Genomic DNA, 15,047 nt, shown 5'->3' on the forward strand with positions numbered 1-15,047 from the left:
CATGGGAACTGCTCTAGCATGAAACCAGTCTCAGCATGGACAATAGAAGAATGCTTAAGTATGTTCAAAACCTCTACAACTCCAAGAAATTGGATGTTTTGTACATTTTACCTGTCTGTGGTTCCCTCAAGAGAGAGTCTTTTCTTGCAGAAGTGACAGAATTTGAGAAAAGTATAGACTTCTTTATACTTTCTATCCCAAAAGAAATATTAATTACCTGTGAAAGCTGGATCCTCTTATAAATTTAGAAAGTTTTGCAAGGTGTACTGCAGGCTCAAACCAGTATAACTTCTAGTCAAAATGAAAGGCTGCAGATATTCAGATCTGAATAGTGATCTATTCTATATCAATCTGACTATTTTTATGAATAATAAAGATTGTAAAGGCTACTGTGAGAATGGAAGTGACATATCAGCAATACCTGTTTGCAGTGTGGTTCAAATTAGACTCAACTCATTCAAAGGTCTGGAGACTCAGTACTAAAACCATACATTTTCACTAAATCACAGAATGGTTGAGAATGGACAGGCTCTTCTAACCCCTTGTTCAAGCAGGGTCACCTAGACCACAACTCTAGAAAGTGTTAGTTCCTAGTACATTTTAAAAATTGGAAAAACAGAAACAGAAAAAAGAAAAAAAAAAAGACTAAAATATTTATAATCTGCCCAGACCCAACAAAAGGAATATAGGAATTGTAGGAAACTGTAGGAATTGTAGAAAGAAAAGGTCTTTCCTTGCCTATATCTTTCTGTCGTGGAAAATATATTTACTTTGTGAGAGTTCTCTCTGGTCAAATGTGCATGCATATATCAACTGCAATTCAAAATGAGGCTAAATTAAGCAAAGTCTTTCTAAATATGTCTTTCTAAATAAGTATAATATAGAAATACAAACTTTTTAAAATAGATAAAAATATGTAATTAAAGTATTATCACATAGCCACTTTTGAGGACTTTTTTTCAAGCTTTGCTTCATTTGAATTTCACATATTTGACATCTTGTTTTCAAAATTCATCTGATTATATCAATATATTACATTACGCAATAATAATGAAACATGACATATTTGAGCAGAATGAGTCTTCCTGGTGGCATGTCAAACCTAATATGTTCCAACTCAAAGTTCTTTAAAACACGTTTGTTAAATCTCTATTTAAAAGAGCTGCCCCTGCTCTTTATATACATTATTTATATACATTATTTGTATTTGCTATCACTGTTCCTTCTGTTAAGTTAAACTGGGTGTTTTGCAACCTGCTTCTCTTGAGTCAGTTAACTTTCACTTCAAGTCAGTGCAAGAGAAAAGAGAAATGTGTAAAACCTCATGGGTAAAACGAAGAACATAACATCCTTTCTTTTTTTGTACCTTCCCTCAGTTTTGAAAATACACATCTAGGTTAATGTATACTTTATTCCAGTAGTAATTATGTTCCTATACATCTCTTAGTAATCATGATGTTTTACCCTTAAAAGCTGGGGCCAGGAAAAGGACATTGGAAATATTTCATGAGTGAATCTTCTAGAATAAATTGCAAACTACTGCTGATGGGATAGACTTTTTTGGGGATGAAAAGTTACGTCAAGAATTCCTGAAATAAAGTTTAATTTTTTACTACTCCAAGAAGCCTGAGCTAAAGACAAAACAAAGATTTCTGCTGCATAATAATAAGAAAGAACAATAAATAACTGAATGTTGTTTTAAGAAAAAGATGTGTTCTTGTTTCAGTTTTGTTAACTGCAGAAAGAAATCCTGAACATTTTATAAAGATTCTTTGCCAGTCCAGAATATTTAGATATCGATTTAGAAAAATGATTACTTGCCACTGTTTTTTACTTGTTTATATTTCTGTATGTGTGAACTGTTGCATTTCTCCTTCACATGCCACTGCTACAAAAAAAAAACAAAAAAAAAAAAAAAAAAAAAAACAGGAGACATTCTATTTGTGGGAGATGACATTTCATCAGCTTCTATAGTTCTGTTGAGTCTTGATAGTTCATTCAGTTTGATAATTAGTCTTTTTGCTGAAGTAGCTTAGGAAGGCCTTTGTGTGATGCCAGTGTTTTCCTTTGATTTTCCTTTCCTTGTTTCTTTGATAAGTAATTTGTGACCTAGTTTTGGAAACGCTCTGTTTAGAAAAAAAAAAAAAAAAAAAGGAAAAAAAAAAAAGAAGGTCTTTTAAGGGTTGCATACCTTATTAGTTGCTTATCCGTCCCTACTCTTCATCCTAATAGAAGTTATGCATGCAGCATAGCAGACAAGTGGTTCACTCTGCTGAGTGGATTTCAGGCTTCTCAGAAAGTGAGAACAGCAAAACCATAGCATTAACCAAAATAACTGCAGAAGATTATAGTAGGTCCTGGCACAGTGTGGAAAAAGAAGAAACTCTAGCAACTTCTGTTACTTTCTTTCTGTTATCTTCTTCAGATGGTCTATCTTTTCCCAAGACTCTGCTTTGGAGTGAGAGCAATCTCCTTTCCACTGGCAAACCTCAACTAAGTATTAATTGGAAACTTAATGAAAAAATAAAGCACTGGCACTGTGAACTCTCTAATTTAAATACTACTGTATGTGTGCAAGAAGGGGGAAGGTAAAGGGAAATATAGAGAAGGACAAAAAATTATGAATATAAGATTATTTTTTGCAATGTGTTTTTCTGAGTGTATGTGAGAATCATTGAAATGCAAGCTGGCAGACCACTGAATATTTTTTTCAGCTGTAGTGGGGTGAGGGGGTCATTTTTTGTGTGTAGGTTATGAACATAAATGAGATGACCTATACAGAAGCCTCACTCTCCCTTATACAGGTGGATAGACCTGCTAGCTATCATCTTTGCCCCAAAAGTTGCATGCATAGTTAGTTAAAATGCAAGCTCTTTCAGAATAGTAAACCATCTACAAACCTTCAAGAGATAAGGATACATATTTTTCAGAAAATTAGTGTTGCTGGTGTAAATAAAGCATATTTTTCATTATTTTCTACTGTAGAAGTGAAAATATTCCTGTCCAATTGTATTATATAAAACAATAACCCTGAAACAAACAAACAACAACAACAAAAAAAAAACCCACAGATTAAAGTGAAATGTCTGTCAGCTCCTTACATATTGACAAAATAGAAATATTAATTACAAATATCCATAAAATATGTCTTTAAAGGCTATTAGACATATGAATAATTATAACTCTCCTGAAAGGAATGCAGCATTTGATTTATTGTATCTTCTGCATATTGTCAGCTGTTTCTGTATGTACAATTTATACAGTTTGTTACTGAATTTTTGGGACAGATCTTTTATCCTTTGTTTTCTACTGGGGTTCAGGATACCATTTACTTTTTGTTGTATTGCCTGAGTTGATTTTTGTGGGGGGCATAAGCATGTTCCCTGATTTATTATTATTATTATTTTAAATATATTTTTACATGACTAGATTTGCTAGCCAATGGCTATATTTCAGTTTGTCACCAGACTTCCTTCCAAATGGCAGCATTTTATAAAACATATGAAATCACAATGCCCAGTCATTCAGAAATATTGGGCTACTTCAAATTTTTATAAGCTCTTAAATTTGTCGGTGATCAGGGTTCTGAGCTTGCATTGCACAGAATAATTTAAAATTATTGGAGCACTTCACATATTTTTAAAACCACTTCAGCTAGGAAACGATGGGGTTCTAGAAATATGTGGCATATAAGGATGTAAAATTATCAGAGAGCTTAAGTGCTTCAGTGTGAAAGTGATCAAGGTTCCTTGCTTGCACATTGCAAAGCAATTGAAAATTACTGGAGTGCTTCAAGTGGTTCATGTTTTTAGAAGAGTTTTAGTCTTTCCTGCTAAAATACTCTTTAAAATTTTGAACATCTCCAATATTTTCAAATGTTGAGTATCCACCTGTTATCCTGCTTCTCTTTATTTTGAGTTGTAGTTTTATTTTTCTTTTTCTTTTTTTTTTTTTTTTTTTTTTTTTTTATTTCAGAGTAAAATTGAATACTCTTGAAATCCTTTAGTTAGAGACACATAGCAGCTTTTCTGAACTCAATTGTTCTATTTCTTAGGAATAAAGCTGTTCAAGGTATATATTTTAATAATATTGGTATTGAAAGCTGACTTCTGAAATCATGCATTTGACATTATTTATAGACTACTTTCCAATGGTAACTTATTTAATTTAAAATTCTATAAAATGTTCTTTTTGGATTAGATTTAATTTATTTTAAATTAATTATTTTTACTTTTAATTTTGTTGGTTACCATCTTAATTACTGTTAAAATACTACTTGTTTTTTCTCCCTTTTGTGTGCCCTTCCTTCCCTTCCACTCCTTGCTGTCTTCAATACACACACCGCACAAACCACTGGTATATCATAACTCATTCTCTCAGAGCTCATTCTCAGTACCGTGTTTTGGTAGAACTCACACTGGGTAGATTTTTGAGCTGGATTTATCATCCACACAAGAGAATCATAATAGTTCTATATTTTAAGAGGGGAAGAAAAAAATCCTATAAAGTGCATCATTCTGCAATGCATTGTTTCTGTACGTTGAATTTATGACTGTAAGAAGGAAATCACTTGTGTTATACAGGTATTCTGTTGTGTGCATTTAAAAATTTAATTCAGTCTCTACCGTGATATTAGTTTACTTAACTGTTTTCATGAACTTTGCTTATTTCAGGTACATATTTCCTTACGTTATCTCTTCTACAAACTATTTTATTCAACTATTTGCTTCTTTCAGAAATGTAAAGAATCTATGTAGTCTGCTTTTTTATTCTTATTTTTTCATTTTATATCTAACTACAGTTGCAGTGGCAACTTGTTAAAATTAAAAATCATGTATGTTTTTATTTACCTCAATGTTGCATATAGGAACTGTATTAATAATAAACACTATTTCTCAAGGGAAAAAAAAAAAAAAAGTCTTATTTAGTGAGGGCTTTAAAATGTCTGTGCAACAGGATGAAATCCTGGCATAGCGCAATCATAACCTTAAAAACAAGCAACCAGAAATTACTTGTAATCAATATTTCAGTTTTTTGAAGATCAAAATGGACATATTACATTGTTTAACAGAATCACAGAATCACAGAATCGTCTAGGTTGGAAGAGACCTCCAAGATCATCTAGTCCAACCTCTGTCCTAACACTAACAAGACCTCCACTAAACCATATCACTAAGGGCTACATCTAAACACCTTTTAAAGACCTCCAGGGATGGCGACTCAACCACTTCCCTGGGCAGTCCATTCCAATGCCTAACAACCCTTTCAGTAAAGAGTTCTTCCTAATATCCAACCTAAACCTCCCCGGTGCAACTTTAGCCCATTCCCCCTCGTCCCGTCACCAGGCACGTGGGAGAATAGACCAACCCCCACCTTGCTACAGCCTCCTTTAAGGTACCTATAGAGAGCGATGAGGTCTCCCCTGAGCCTCCTCTTTTCCAGGCTAAACAACCCCAGCTCCCTCAGCCGCTCCTCATAAGACTTGTCCTCCTGACCCAACACCAGCTTCGTTGCCCTTCTCTGGACTCTCTCGAGCACTTCCATGTCCTTCTTGTAGCAAGGGGCCCAAAACTGAACACAGTACTCGAGGTGCGGCCTCACCAGAGCTGAGTACAGAGGGACAATCACCTCCCTAGACCTGCTGGCCACACTGCTTCTTATACAGGCCAGGATGCTGTTGGCCTTCTTGGCCACCTGAGCACACTGCTGGCTCATATTCAGCCGCCTATCAACCAGTATTCCCAGGTCCTTTTCGGCCAGGCAGCTTTCCAACCACTCATCTCCCAGCCTGTAGCGCTGCTTGGGGTTGTTGCGCCCCAGATGCAGGACCCGGCACTTGGCCTTGTTGAACTTCATACAGTTGACCTCAGCCCATCAGTCCAGCCTATCCAGATCCTCCTGCAGAGCCTTCCTGCCCTCGAGCAGATCGACACACGCACCTAACTTGGTGGCATCTGCAAACTTACTGAGGGTGCACTCGATCCCCTCATCCAGGTCATCGATAAAGATATTAAAGAGGACTGGCCCCAGCACTGGGCCCTGGGGGACTCCACTAGTGACCGGCCTCCAACTGGATTTGACTCCATTCACCACAACTATTTGGGCCCGGCCATCCAGCCAGTTTTTAACCCAACAAAGTGTACGCCAGTCCAAGCCACGAGCAGCCAGTTTCTTGAGGAGAATGTTGTGGGAAACAGTGTCAAAAGCCTTACTGAAGTCAAGGCAGATCACATCCACAGCCTTCCCCTCATCCACCAAGTGCGTCACTTGGTCATAGAAGGAGATCAGGTTCGTCAAGCAGGACCTACCTTTCATAAACCCATGCTGATTGGGCCTGATCGCCTGGTTGCCCTTCAAGTGCCGCGTGATGACATTCAAGATAATCTGCTCCATGAGCTTCCCTGGCACTGATGTCAAACTAACAGGCCTATAGTTCCCCGGGTCTACCCTCTGGCCCTTCTTGTAGATGGGCGTCACATTTGCTAGCCGCCAGTTGACTGGGACCTCTTCTGATAGCCAGGACTGCCAATAAATGATGGAAAGCGGCTTGGCCAGCTCCTCCGCCAGTTCTCTCAGTACCCTTGGGTGGATCCCATCCGGCCCCATCAACTTGTGTACATCCAAGTGCTGTAGCAGGTCGCCAACCATTTCCTCGTGGATAGTGAGGGCCACATCCTGTTCCCCATCCCCTTCCACCAGCTCAGGGTACCAGGTGTCCAGAGAACAACTGGTCTTGCTGCTAAAGACTGAGGCAAAGAAGGCATTGAGTACCTCAGCCTTTTCCTCATCTTTTGTAACTAAGTTTCCCCCCGCATCCAGTAAAGGATGGAGATTCTCCTTAGTCCTCCTTTTTGTGTTGATGTATTTGTAAAAACGTTTTTTGTTATCTTTAATGGCAGTAGCCAGATTGAGCTCCAGATGAGCTTTGGCCTTTCTAATTTTGTCCCTGCACAGCCTCACAACATCCTTATAGTCCTCTTGAGTAGCCCGCCCTCTTTTCCAAAGATTATAAACCCTCGTTTTTCTCCTAAGCTCGAGCCACAACTCTCTGTTCAGCCAGGCCGGTCTTCTTCCGCGCCGGCTCGTCTTTGGGCACGTGGGGACAGACCGCTCCTGAGCCATTAAGATTTCCTTCTTGAAGAGTTCCCAGCCTTCCTGGACTCCTCTGCCCTTCAGAACCTCCTCCCAAGGGACTCTGCCAACCGGTGTCCTGAAGAGCTCAAAGTCAGCCCTCCGGAAGTCCAAGACAGCGGTTTTACTGGTCCCCTTCCTGACTTCGCCAAGAATAGAGAACTGAATCATTTTGTGGTCACTCTGCCCAAGACAGCTCTCGACCACCACATCTCCCATCAGTCCGTCACTTAATGTTGCATTCATTTCATGTTACTGTTTTCACTTCTAAGATAACGAGAGCAGCATAATTCCTAGCAACTGATGTTGCCTGCTGATTTGAATTGGCTGTTTGGAAACTTTATTTATAGTGTTTGTTATTGTTCCTTTGTGAGAATTTTAAATTATGAGATGCCAAAAAGTGATTACTATGTAAGAAAGGTTTGGAATTAAAAAAAGTATAATCTTGTACATGTTCTATGTTTGCTGTCATGAGTAGTGCCCTCCAACCTTTATATGACTCATAGAAAATTAAAACAAATGATTTTTATCTTAGAAAATCACATTAATATTGGCTACAGATATATCCATATCAATAGCTACTATTAAAGCAATATTTTTGCAATTTTGGAAAATGAAATAGCTATTGCAGTTACAATTGTTGGGATAAAGAAGATAGATATCTATAGGGATTGAAAAGACTGAAATCTGTAAACACTAATATAAAAATTGTTTACAGTGTTAACATTTATCAGAGACAGAATTTTCTCTGTGTTACAATAAATCATGTCTTATTGTACAAGTGTCTGGCCTGTATTTTCCAACTCAGTATTTCCAAGTATTAAATGTGATCATGAGGAAAAAGATGTTTGTACCTCTAGTTTATTTTAACCAAACTGATTAAAAACAAGCAAAAAGCAAAGCCTTAAGCATACAAAAGTACCTCTCATGTTTCTCTCACATTTAGTTGGGGTGGGGAAGATTGTCTCCAAGTTCTAGGAAGACATTTTCCAGGGTAAACATATTACAAATGTTTAAAATGCTGATAGTGTGTGCTTCTACTGTACTACTGTAGTCTTTTCATAAGAGATATGTCTTTTCATAAGAGGAATTACTGTATGAAGAAAATAAATGTTTGGCCATGTTTGGAGTGTATGTGTGCTATGTGCATAACTGTAGCATTAATTCCTTGCTATGCACTGTGGAGATCAACAGAATGAGAGGATTCAAATTGACTACCAAAGTAACAGGAGAGTAATTCATCAATACCTCTAAACCTCTAAACCTAAACCTCTATTGCCAAAATTCACATTGCAGTAGCTGGAAGATAGTTTGGGGAGAAATATTACTTTGTATTCCTCTATTCCTCCCTCCCTTTTTACTCTACATAAGGATTTACTGCTATCTACCATCAAAGTAAGGATACTTCTCAAGGTAGACTTTTGATCTTGGTGATGATGGCCATTTTCAGGCAGTGCTTACCAGTGAAATGAATAGCACATAATCAGTGCCTACGGCTGTTCCTTAGAACTCACTAATAACTTCAGACATCTCATAAATTTGCTGCTGAAAACAATCTCCATTTCATGTATGTGGGCATGTAGTTCTTTAATTTTCATATACATACCAAAGAATTTAGATAGTGTGACCTAATTATTTCTTGCACTTTCACCATCCTTCTGTTATATTGATAAATCTTAGAACTGCTTGGAGGGTCTGAAACAACATTTATAGAAAAAAAAAATCTATTTAATAAACACAGCCCATATGACCTGCCTTTTTCAAAGTGGATGTATAGCTTTTCACCCAGCTGGCACGTGCTTATATATATATATATATATATATATTTTTTTTTTTTTTCTAGTAGGAGACCCATGCGCATGTTGAAGTTTTTGGTTTGTGTATTTTGGATTTTGTTTTGTTTTCTTTCTTATTTTTAATCAAAAATTAGTCTAAGGCTTGTGGGTTTGTTTGTTTGTTTTTCCGGTTTTCTTGCTCAGGTCCTTCTAGTACAGTTACTTCACTGTTAGGGACTTGAGCAAGAGGACTCAACTCCTTTAGCACTTCAGCAGGAACAATGATGAACAGTTATGTATAAAGAGAGCATCCTAAAGAAAGTAAAGAAAAGACATCTTGCCATGCTGAAGGTATCATTTTCTTTCCCTTCTGTTGCAAATTCAATTCAGTTGCCATCTGAGCACTATCATGAAGAACCAAGGAAAAAAATAAATAAAAGCGGCCATTACAAGAGGAGCTTATAACAAAATTAGAGGATTCAGAAATGTTGATAATTGTCCCATAGTTTTTGAATTTCTATTTTTCTAACACTTAAGAGGTTTTCTGTGGCACTACTTAGTATGTATAGACAGTGGTTTGTTGACATACACAAATATAGACAAAAAAAAAAAACAAACACAAAGAATGTAAAAATGAAAGAGTATTAAACAGTAAAAATGAAAGAGTATTAAACAGTAAAAAATCAACAAAAAAAACACCGTATGGTTTGAGTATATATTTCCTTCAGTGTTAGACTTTGGATACTGAAGTGAGATTGAGTGCTGATTTCAACAAATAAATTAACATTTTTATTTATTTCTGCACATGATATATTAGAACATAGATGCATTTCCCAAGATATTTTACTATATGCAGCTTCCCAAAGACTCTTTATTGAAAATGTTTTACTCAGTATTTGGAATATAGGCTACTTGTGATTACTCAGAAAACACTGTTTCTGATGTCCTGATCAGACGGAAAATCTCAAAAAATTTTTCCATATCTTGATTTTGCCTGAGAAACTAATTGTTACAATATTTTATCAACGTAAATTTTAAAGAGAGAACATGTATTTAAAATAGACTACACTTGTAATAAATTTTTAAATTATCTGAAGATAGTGAAAGAAATATATTAATTTAGTTTAAAGTCCATAGTTTGAGTTACAATAAACTTTTGGCAAAAACTAAACAAGGTTTGTATCTTCTGAAAATCTTGTTAGCTGATAAGTATTATAGGCACTTCAGTGCACTTTGTAACTTGTTGATAAAATACTACAATAAACATAGGATTGTAGAATCATTCAAGTTGAAAAAGACCTCTAAGATCATCTAGTCCAACTTTTTAATATAAATTTTACCTAGGGATATTGAAAGCTATAGTAATGTTTTAATATTCTGAATTATTAATAAATTTTAGTACTATTTATTTAAATACAACCTTATTATCACTATCACTATCACTATTACTGTTACTACTAATACTACTAGTACTATAATAATAATAATAATAATAATAATAATAATTATTATTATTATTATTATTATTATTATTATTATTATTATTATTAATGTTATCCTTATAACTTTCCATGAAAATTTATATGTTTTTTATTATTATTGTTTTAATTGGAAAACTTTTTGATTAAATCATCTTTGAAAAGACCTTCTGGAACCGGAAGCAGATGGAAACGCACTGGAGACTCAGAAAATATTTCTGAAATGTTTCATAAACAAATACAACTTAACCAATACACTTTTTCAGTAACATTAATATGATTAATAATGTATTTTATTTTAACAGATTTTGGTATATATTTAAAGGAATAAGAGGCTTGGACCAAACCAGGACTTTTACTTTTGAGGAATAAAAAAATCAATCTCTTTTGCTACTGTTCATTATCTAGGAAAGAGCAACCCAAATATTCATTGCAAACTTTTACATGTTATTGATATTTAAGAAAAACTGAAAATAAGAAATTAAGAAAAAAGAATGTTATCATTGTCTTAAGGGATAGAATGTATCTGATCTTACAGAATCCATAAGTATTTGAGTAATTAATAATAAGTAGTAGTAGTAAGTCTTTAAGAACATGTTAGGAAAAAAAGTGTTCAGTAAAGAAAAAGGTGGTGGTTTTGTTTATTTGTTTGCTTTAAGTAGTTAGAGAATATGTATTATTCTTATTGCCTTTATCTGCAGAGTGAAAAGAGATTGCTTTCTTCCATTTACTACAGTATGTAATTTTTAATTATCACCAGAGAAAAAGGTCACCCTGTTAAATTAAATAAATGTCACAGAACAGATTGTTCTTCATGTTTTTGTTTTTGTCTGTTTTTGTTTGTTTGTTTGTTTGTTTCCTTTTTTTTTTTCTTTTCTTTTTGAATGTAAGACAGTTTATTCTTTCCTTAACTTTCAGTACACTTGACAGGATGTTTGGACTGCAATGAATTCATCTTCACAGTAGATAAAAAGTAAAGGTAAAAGACAGTTTGTTGTCTCCTTCAACCTATTTTTAATACTTTTTTTCAAAATTTTTAACATGGTTTCCTGTGGAAATTAGGCTTACATAGTGGGTGAATTATTCCCCTACACCCCCCAGTTTAACCCAGTAAAAGCAGTGGTGGATAAACTATTTGGAGTTTTTCCTTTGAAAAAAAGGAAATTTTAATTTCCTTTGAAGCTGGAGGCCAGAGAAGCATCTCTTTTATCTTCTGTGTGGTAACACCAAGAAATGGACAAGATAATAGACACTACTTTTGACATGCTACAGCACTGTTGTCTCATGCCTATAGGGGATAAAATAGCAGGTAGAACTTGGGATGTGGTCATTAGAAGGGTTGGGTAATGCTGGGGAGCAAAACACCAAGAGTAAGAAACCAGGCTTCATTAAGTCCCGTAATTATAATGTTGCTTAAAATATTACATATCTAGCTCTATAGGAATCCAGGTTCCTCAGTGTTGTCATCCTTCATGCAAAAGTGTGATGAAAATGCATTCAGGAGTGTTTTTAAGGAATTTGAGACTGAAATGATTTTAAATAAGACAGGTACTTTTATTCACCCAATAAGTTGTGTAAACAGCTGTGAAATATATTGTTGGGAATTGCACAAAACAAGATATTTGATTATTTACTAATTTATATATTTATTTATTGTAGCTTGGCAGTTAGCTTAGCACGGAAAGGATATGTCCAGTGCAAATTCTGTGCACACAGTGAAAATACCCACCAAAGTGCTGGGGTGTGCTCCATATTTTGTTTGCTGTAATCACTTCAGTAATTAAAAATAAAAAAGTACCACTTAATATCCATGCATTCCCCTGATGGTTTTCTAGCCAATATAAATGGATAGCAGGGGTTGGCAGCCCTACTCTGGTTGAGAGGGAGAGATGTTAGTCACCTCATAAATCAGCTGACTGGGAGGAAACTCATTGGTGCTCATACCAAAATGAGCAGTATGAAGAATGTTTTCCTAGAGTTGTACGAAGGTGAGATTTATCACTGATGGGAAGGTCCAACACTGCTTGGGTAAATGCCTTCCTAAAAGCTAATGTTTTAAAGGACTTTGCTTCAGAACAGGTCATTTTGACCTTGTTATTTCCAGATTGGTTCCTGAGGTCTGCTTTCGTCTTTTCAGTCAGCTCAGAGGAAACTTCAGCAGCCTGTAACGGGAGGTGCCAGATCCTGCCTGCTGCTCTGCGTGAGGAAAGTATATTAGATGTCAGCTCCCTGATTGCTTAGGCCCCTGTCCGGGGCAAAGATGGTGTCAGCGGTCAGGCTGGCAGCTGGCTGTTTCAGAAGGGCAGCTTTCAAGTTTAACCTTAAAAAGCTTTCTCTTGGGATTTGAGTCTGCTCTTTAAAGTCTTATGGAATCCAAATTTCTGCTTTCTAAAGATGATCTCCTCATGTCCTGGAAGCCAGTACCACTAGTCCTGCAGGCTTTCTCCATTTGGAATGCCTGCTTACTTATTTGTAACTTTTCTGTTTACTAGGGATTGGTTTCTTAGTTTTGTTTGAAAAAGAAATTGACTTCTCTCACTCTTTGTCATTGCCTTGTTAACAAGGAGGAGGAAAAGCTGCCTAATCTCAACATTATGAGAGTTGTTGGAATTGATCCCAAGCAAACTCTGGAGAGCAGAAAGTCAGATCACCTCTTTGTTTTGTTTCAGAAGGTTACCAAAAGGGAATGACAGCCTTCAAGGGACCTATTTCCCACTATCTGAAAGACTGTATTAAGCAAGCATGTTTAGTGAAGGGTAAAGCAAGTACTGGTGGGAACAAATGTGTGCACCACTGCAGCAGGCTCAGGGCTTGGAGCAGAGGATGCAGAGGTCTGCTGTGTAGAGGTCTGTAAAGTGAGTATGTGAGCCTTTCTAATTGTATTAATTCAGCATTGCAGGATGGATCCTCTGATGTAACCCCTGGGGTGCTTGGTAAAGCAGTGCTACAGGCTGCATCTTCTACTCACTCCTTACCTACCAGGGAGAAGACACACTGCTCCTAAATCCTGCCTGCTCAACACAGGAGGTATTGGGGAAGGGAGATTTCTGTAATAGTGATTAAGTTTCTCCATCCAAGAAAGCAACGGAAAAAATTCAACACAGTTGAACTCACACTGCGTGAGTTTTAGCATTGTTTTCTTGTTGGTGCAAATATGGCTATTAAAAATAAATATTCTGTTGCCTGTATATTTCTCAATACAATAGGGAAAATTTTTACTGATTTCTAAATTGCTTTTGTTCCTTTTCTGACATTTGTCTCATATATACAAATAAATAACTTTTCGTGGGCAGTTTCCTTCCATGTGAGTAGGTGCAATATTTCCATGTCAATGAGAATTCAGCGTGCAGTGTCAGAGGAGTAATACCATATAAGATATAAAACAATAATATAAGAATTTTCATGGATACAAAGACTGCAATAGGACTAATTTGGGTCACTGCTCTCTCTCTCTTTCTCTTCCCCCTCTTATATTTCTCCCAGAGCAAAATGTAATATATTTGTTTCAACACAGTAGTTTCAGGCTGCATTCTCACAAGGCAGAGAAATTTCTTACAAGACTGGGAAAGCTCAGCTCATATGCTTGGGCTCAAAGAAAATTAAAAAAGGCAAGCGCTTCCTATGGGGTTTAGTATCCTGCTGAGGTGTGCCATGACTGAACCTTGTGCCCCACATTGTTTACCTGAATCCTCCCATTTCCAGGCAAACCCAGAGGCAAGAAGCCTGCAAGGAGATGTATTACGATTCCCAGGAGTCACTGCAGCTTGAATGAACTTTACTACCTAAGCTGGACAAGAAAAATCTACCTTTTTCCACAGTGCCTGAAATTCAAAGAGAGAAAGTTGTGCTATTTTTTCTGTACTGGACATACTGAAAACGAATAGCATGTGCTTAGCTCTTCAGTGTTATTCCCAGCCTTGCAAGGAAAGTTTTTCTGGGAGAGGATCATAGGACATTCCCCCTTGCCCTTAGGACTATATCAGACAGGCCCTTGGAAGACTACCCTCTGAATTATCTAAAGTGGCAGGTGTTGTGGCTATACAAACAGAAGTGTGGTGGAAGCCAAGCCAGTTGTTCCTTCAGCGTTCAAGGACCCTGAACCTGTTGAAGTAGATCAGAAGATAATCTCTGAACAGTATAGTTTACATCTTCAAGTGAAAACAGAGAAGACTGACACTTTTATACTGTGAGGTTTACAGGAGATGGCTTGCTGGCAGATCCAACTCTGACGTATTGTCTACTATTTTAGCTCCATTCTCTGACATCTTGATGACATGTCCACTTAAAGGGTCTCTGTTTCTGTAGGAAAAAGTTCCTATCTGCCAGGATAGCAGTGACTAACAGTGAGAAGAACACTTAAAAACATGAATAGGTTATTTTCAGCAATCTCCAAACTTTCTTCCTTTTTTTTTTTTTTTTTTTTTTCCCCCGGATGTATTCCATGATCTTCAGATGTTGGGCACTCTGTTTTACTGTTATTCAGAACTTCGTACAAGAAAGGTATGTAATTCATTATTCTAAACTACATTCAGGGGAATGCTATGGAAAACAGCAGGAAGGAATTGACAAGATGGTGATTAATTACAAAAACATATTTCAAGATCTCTTAAATTCTAAACATCTCTTACTGATATTACAGTTATTTAAAAGTGTTGCTCATAGT

At 36.4% G+C, this 15,047-nt stretch overlaps 1 long non-coding RNA gene across 1 annotated transcript in view; it reads left to right on the forward strand.

Moving 5' to 3' along the window:
• The window catches only part of LOC121065914, a 28,653-nt gene extending 15,193 nt beyond the window's left edge, over positions 1–13,460 (forward strand). The window contains exons 2-4 of the long non-coding RNA XR_005817388.1: positions 9,111–9,257; positions 11,303–11,363; positions 13,284–13,460. This is a non-coding gene — a long non-coding RNA (uncharacterized LOC121065914). The remainder of the gene's footprint in view (positions 1–9,110; positions 9,258–11,302; positions 11,364–13,283) is intronic.
• The last annotated feature ends 1,587 nt before the right edge of the window (positions 13,461–15,047 follow it).

This window comes from Cygnus olor, chromosome 2 (genome assembly GCF_009769625.2).
Source record: "Cygnus olor isolate bCygOlo1 chromosome 2, bCygOlo1.pri.v2, whole genome shotgun sequence".
NCBI classification, from domain to species: domain Eukaryota; kingdom Metazoa; phylum Chordata; class Aves; order Anseriformes; family Anatidae; genus Cygnus; species Cygnus olor.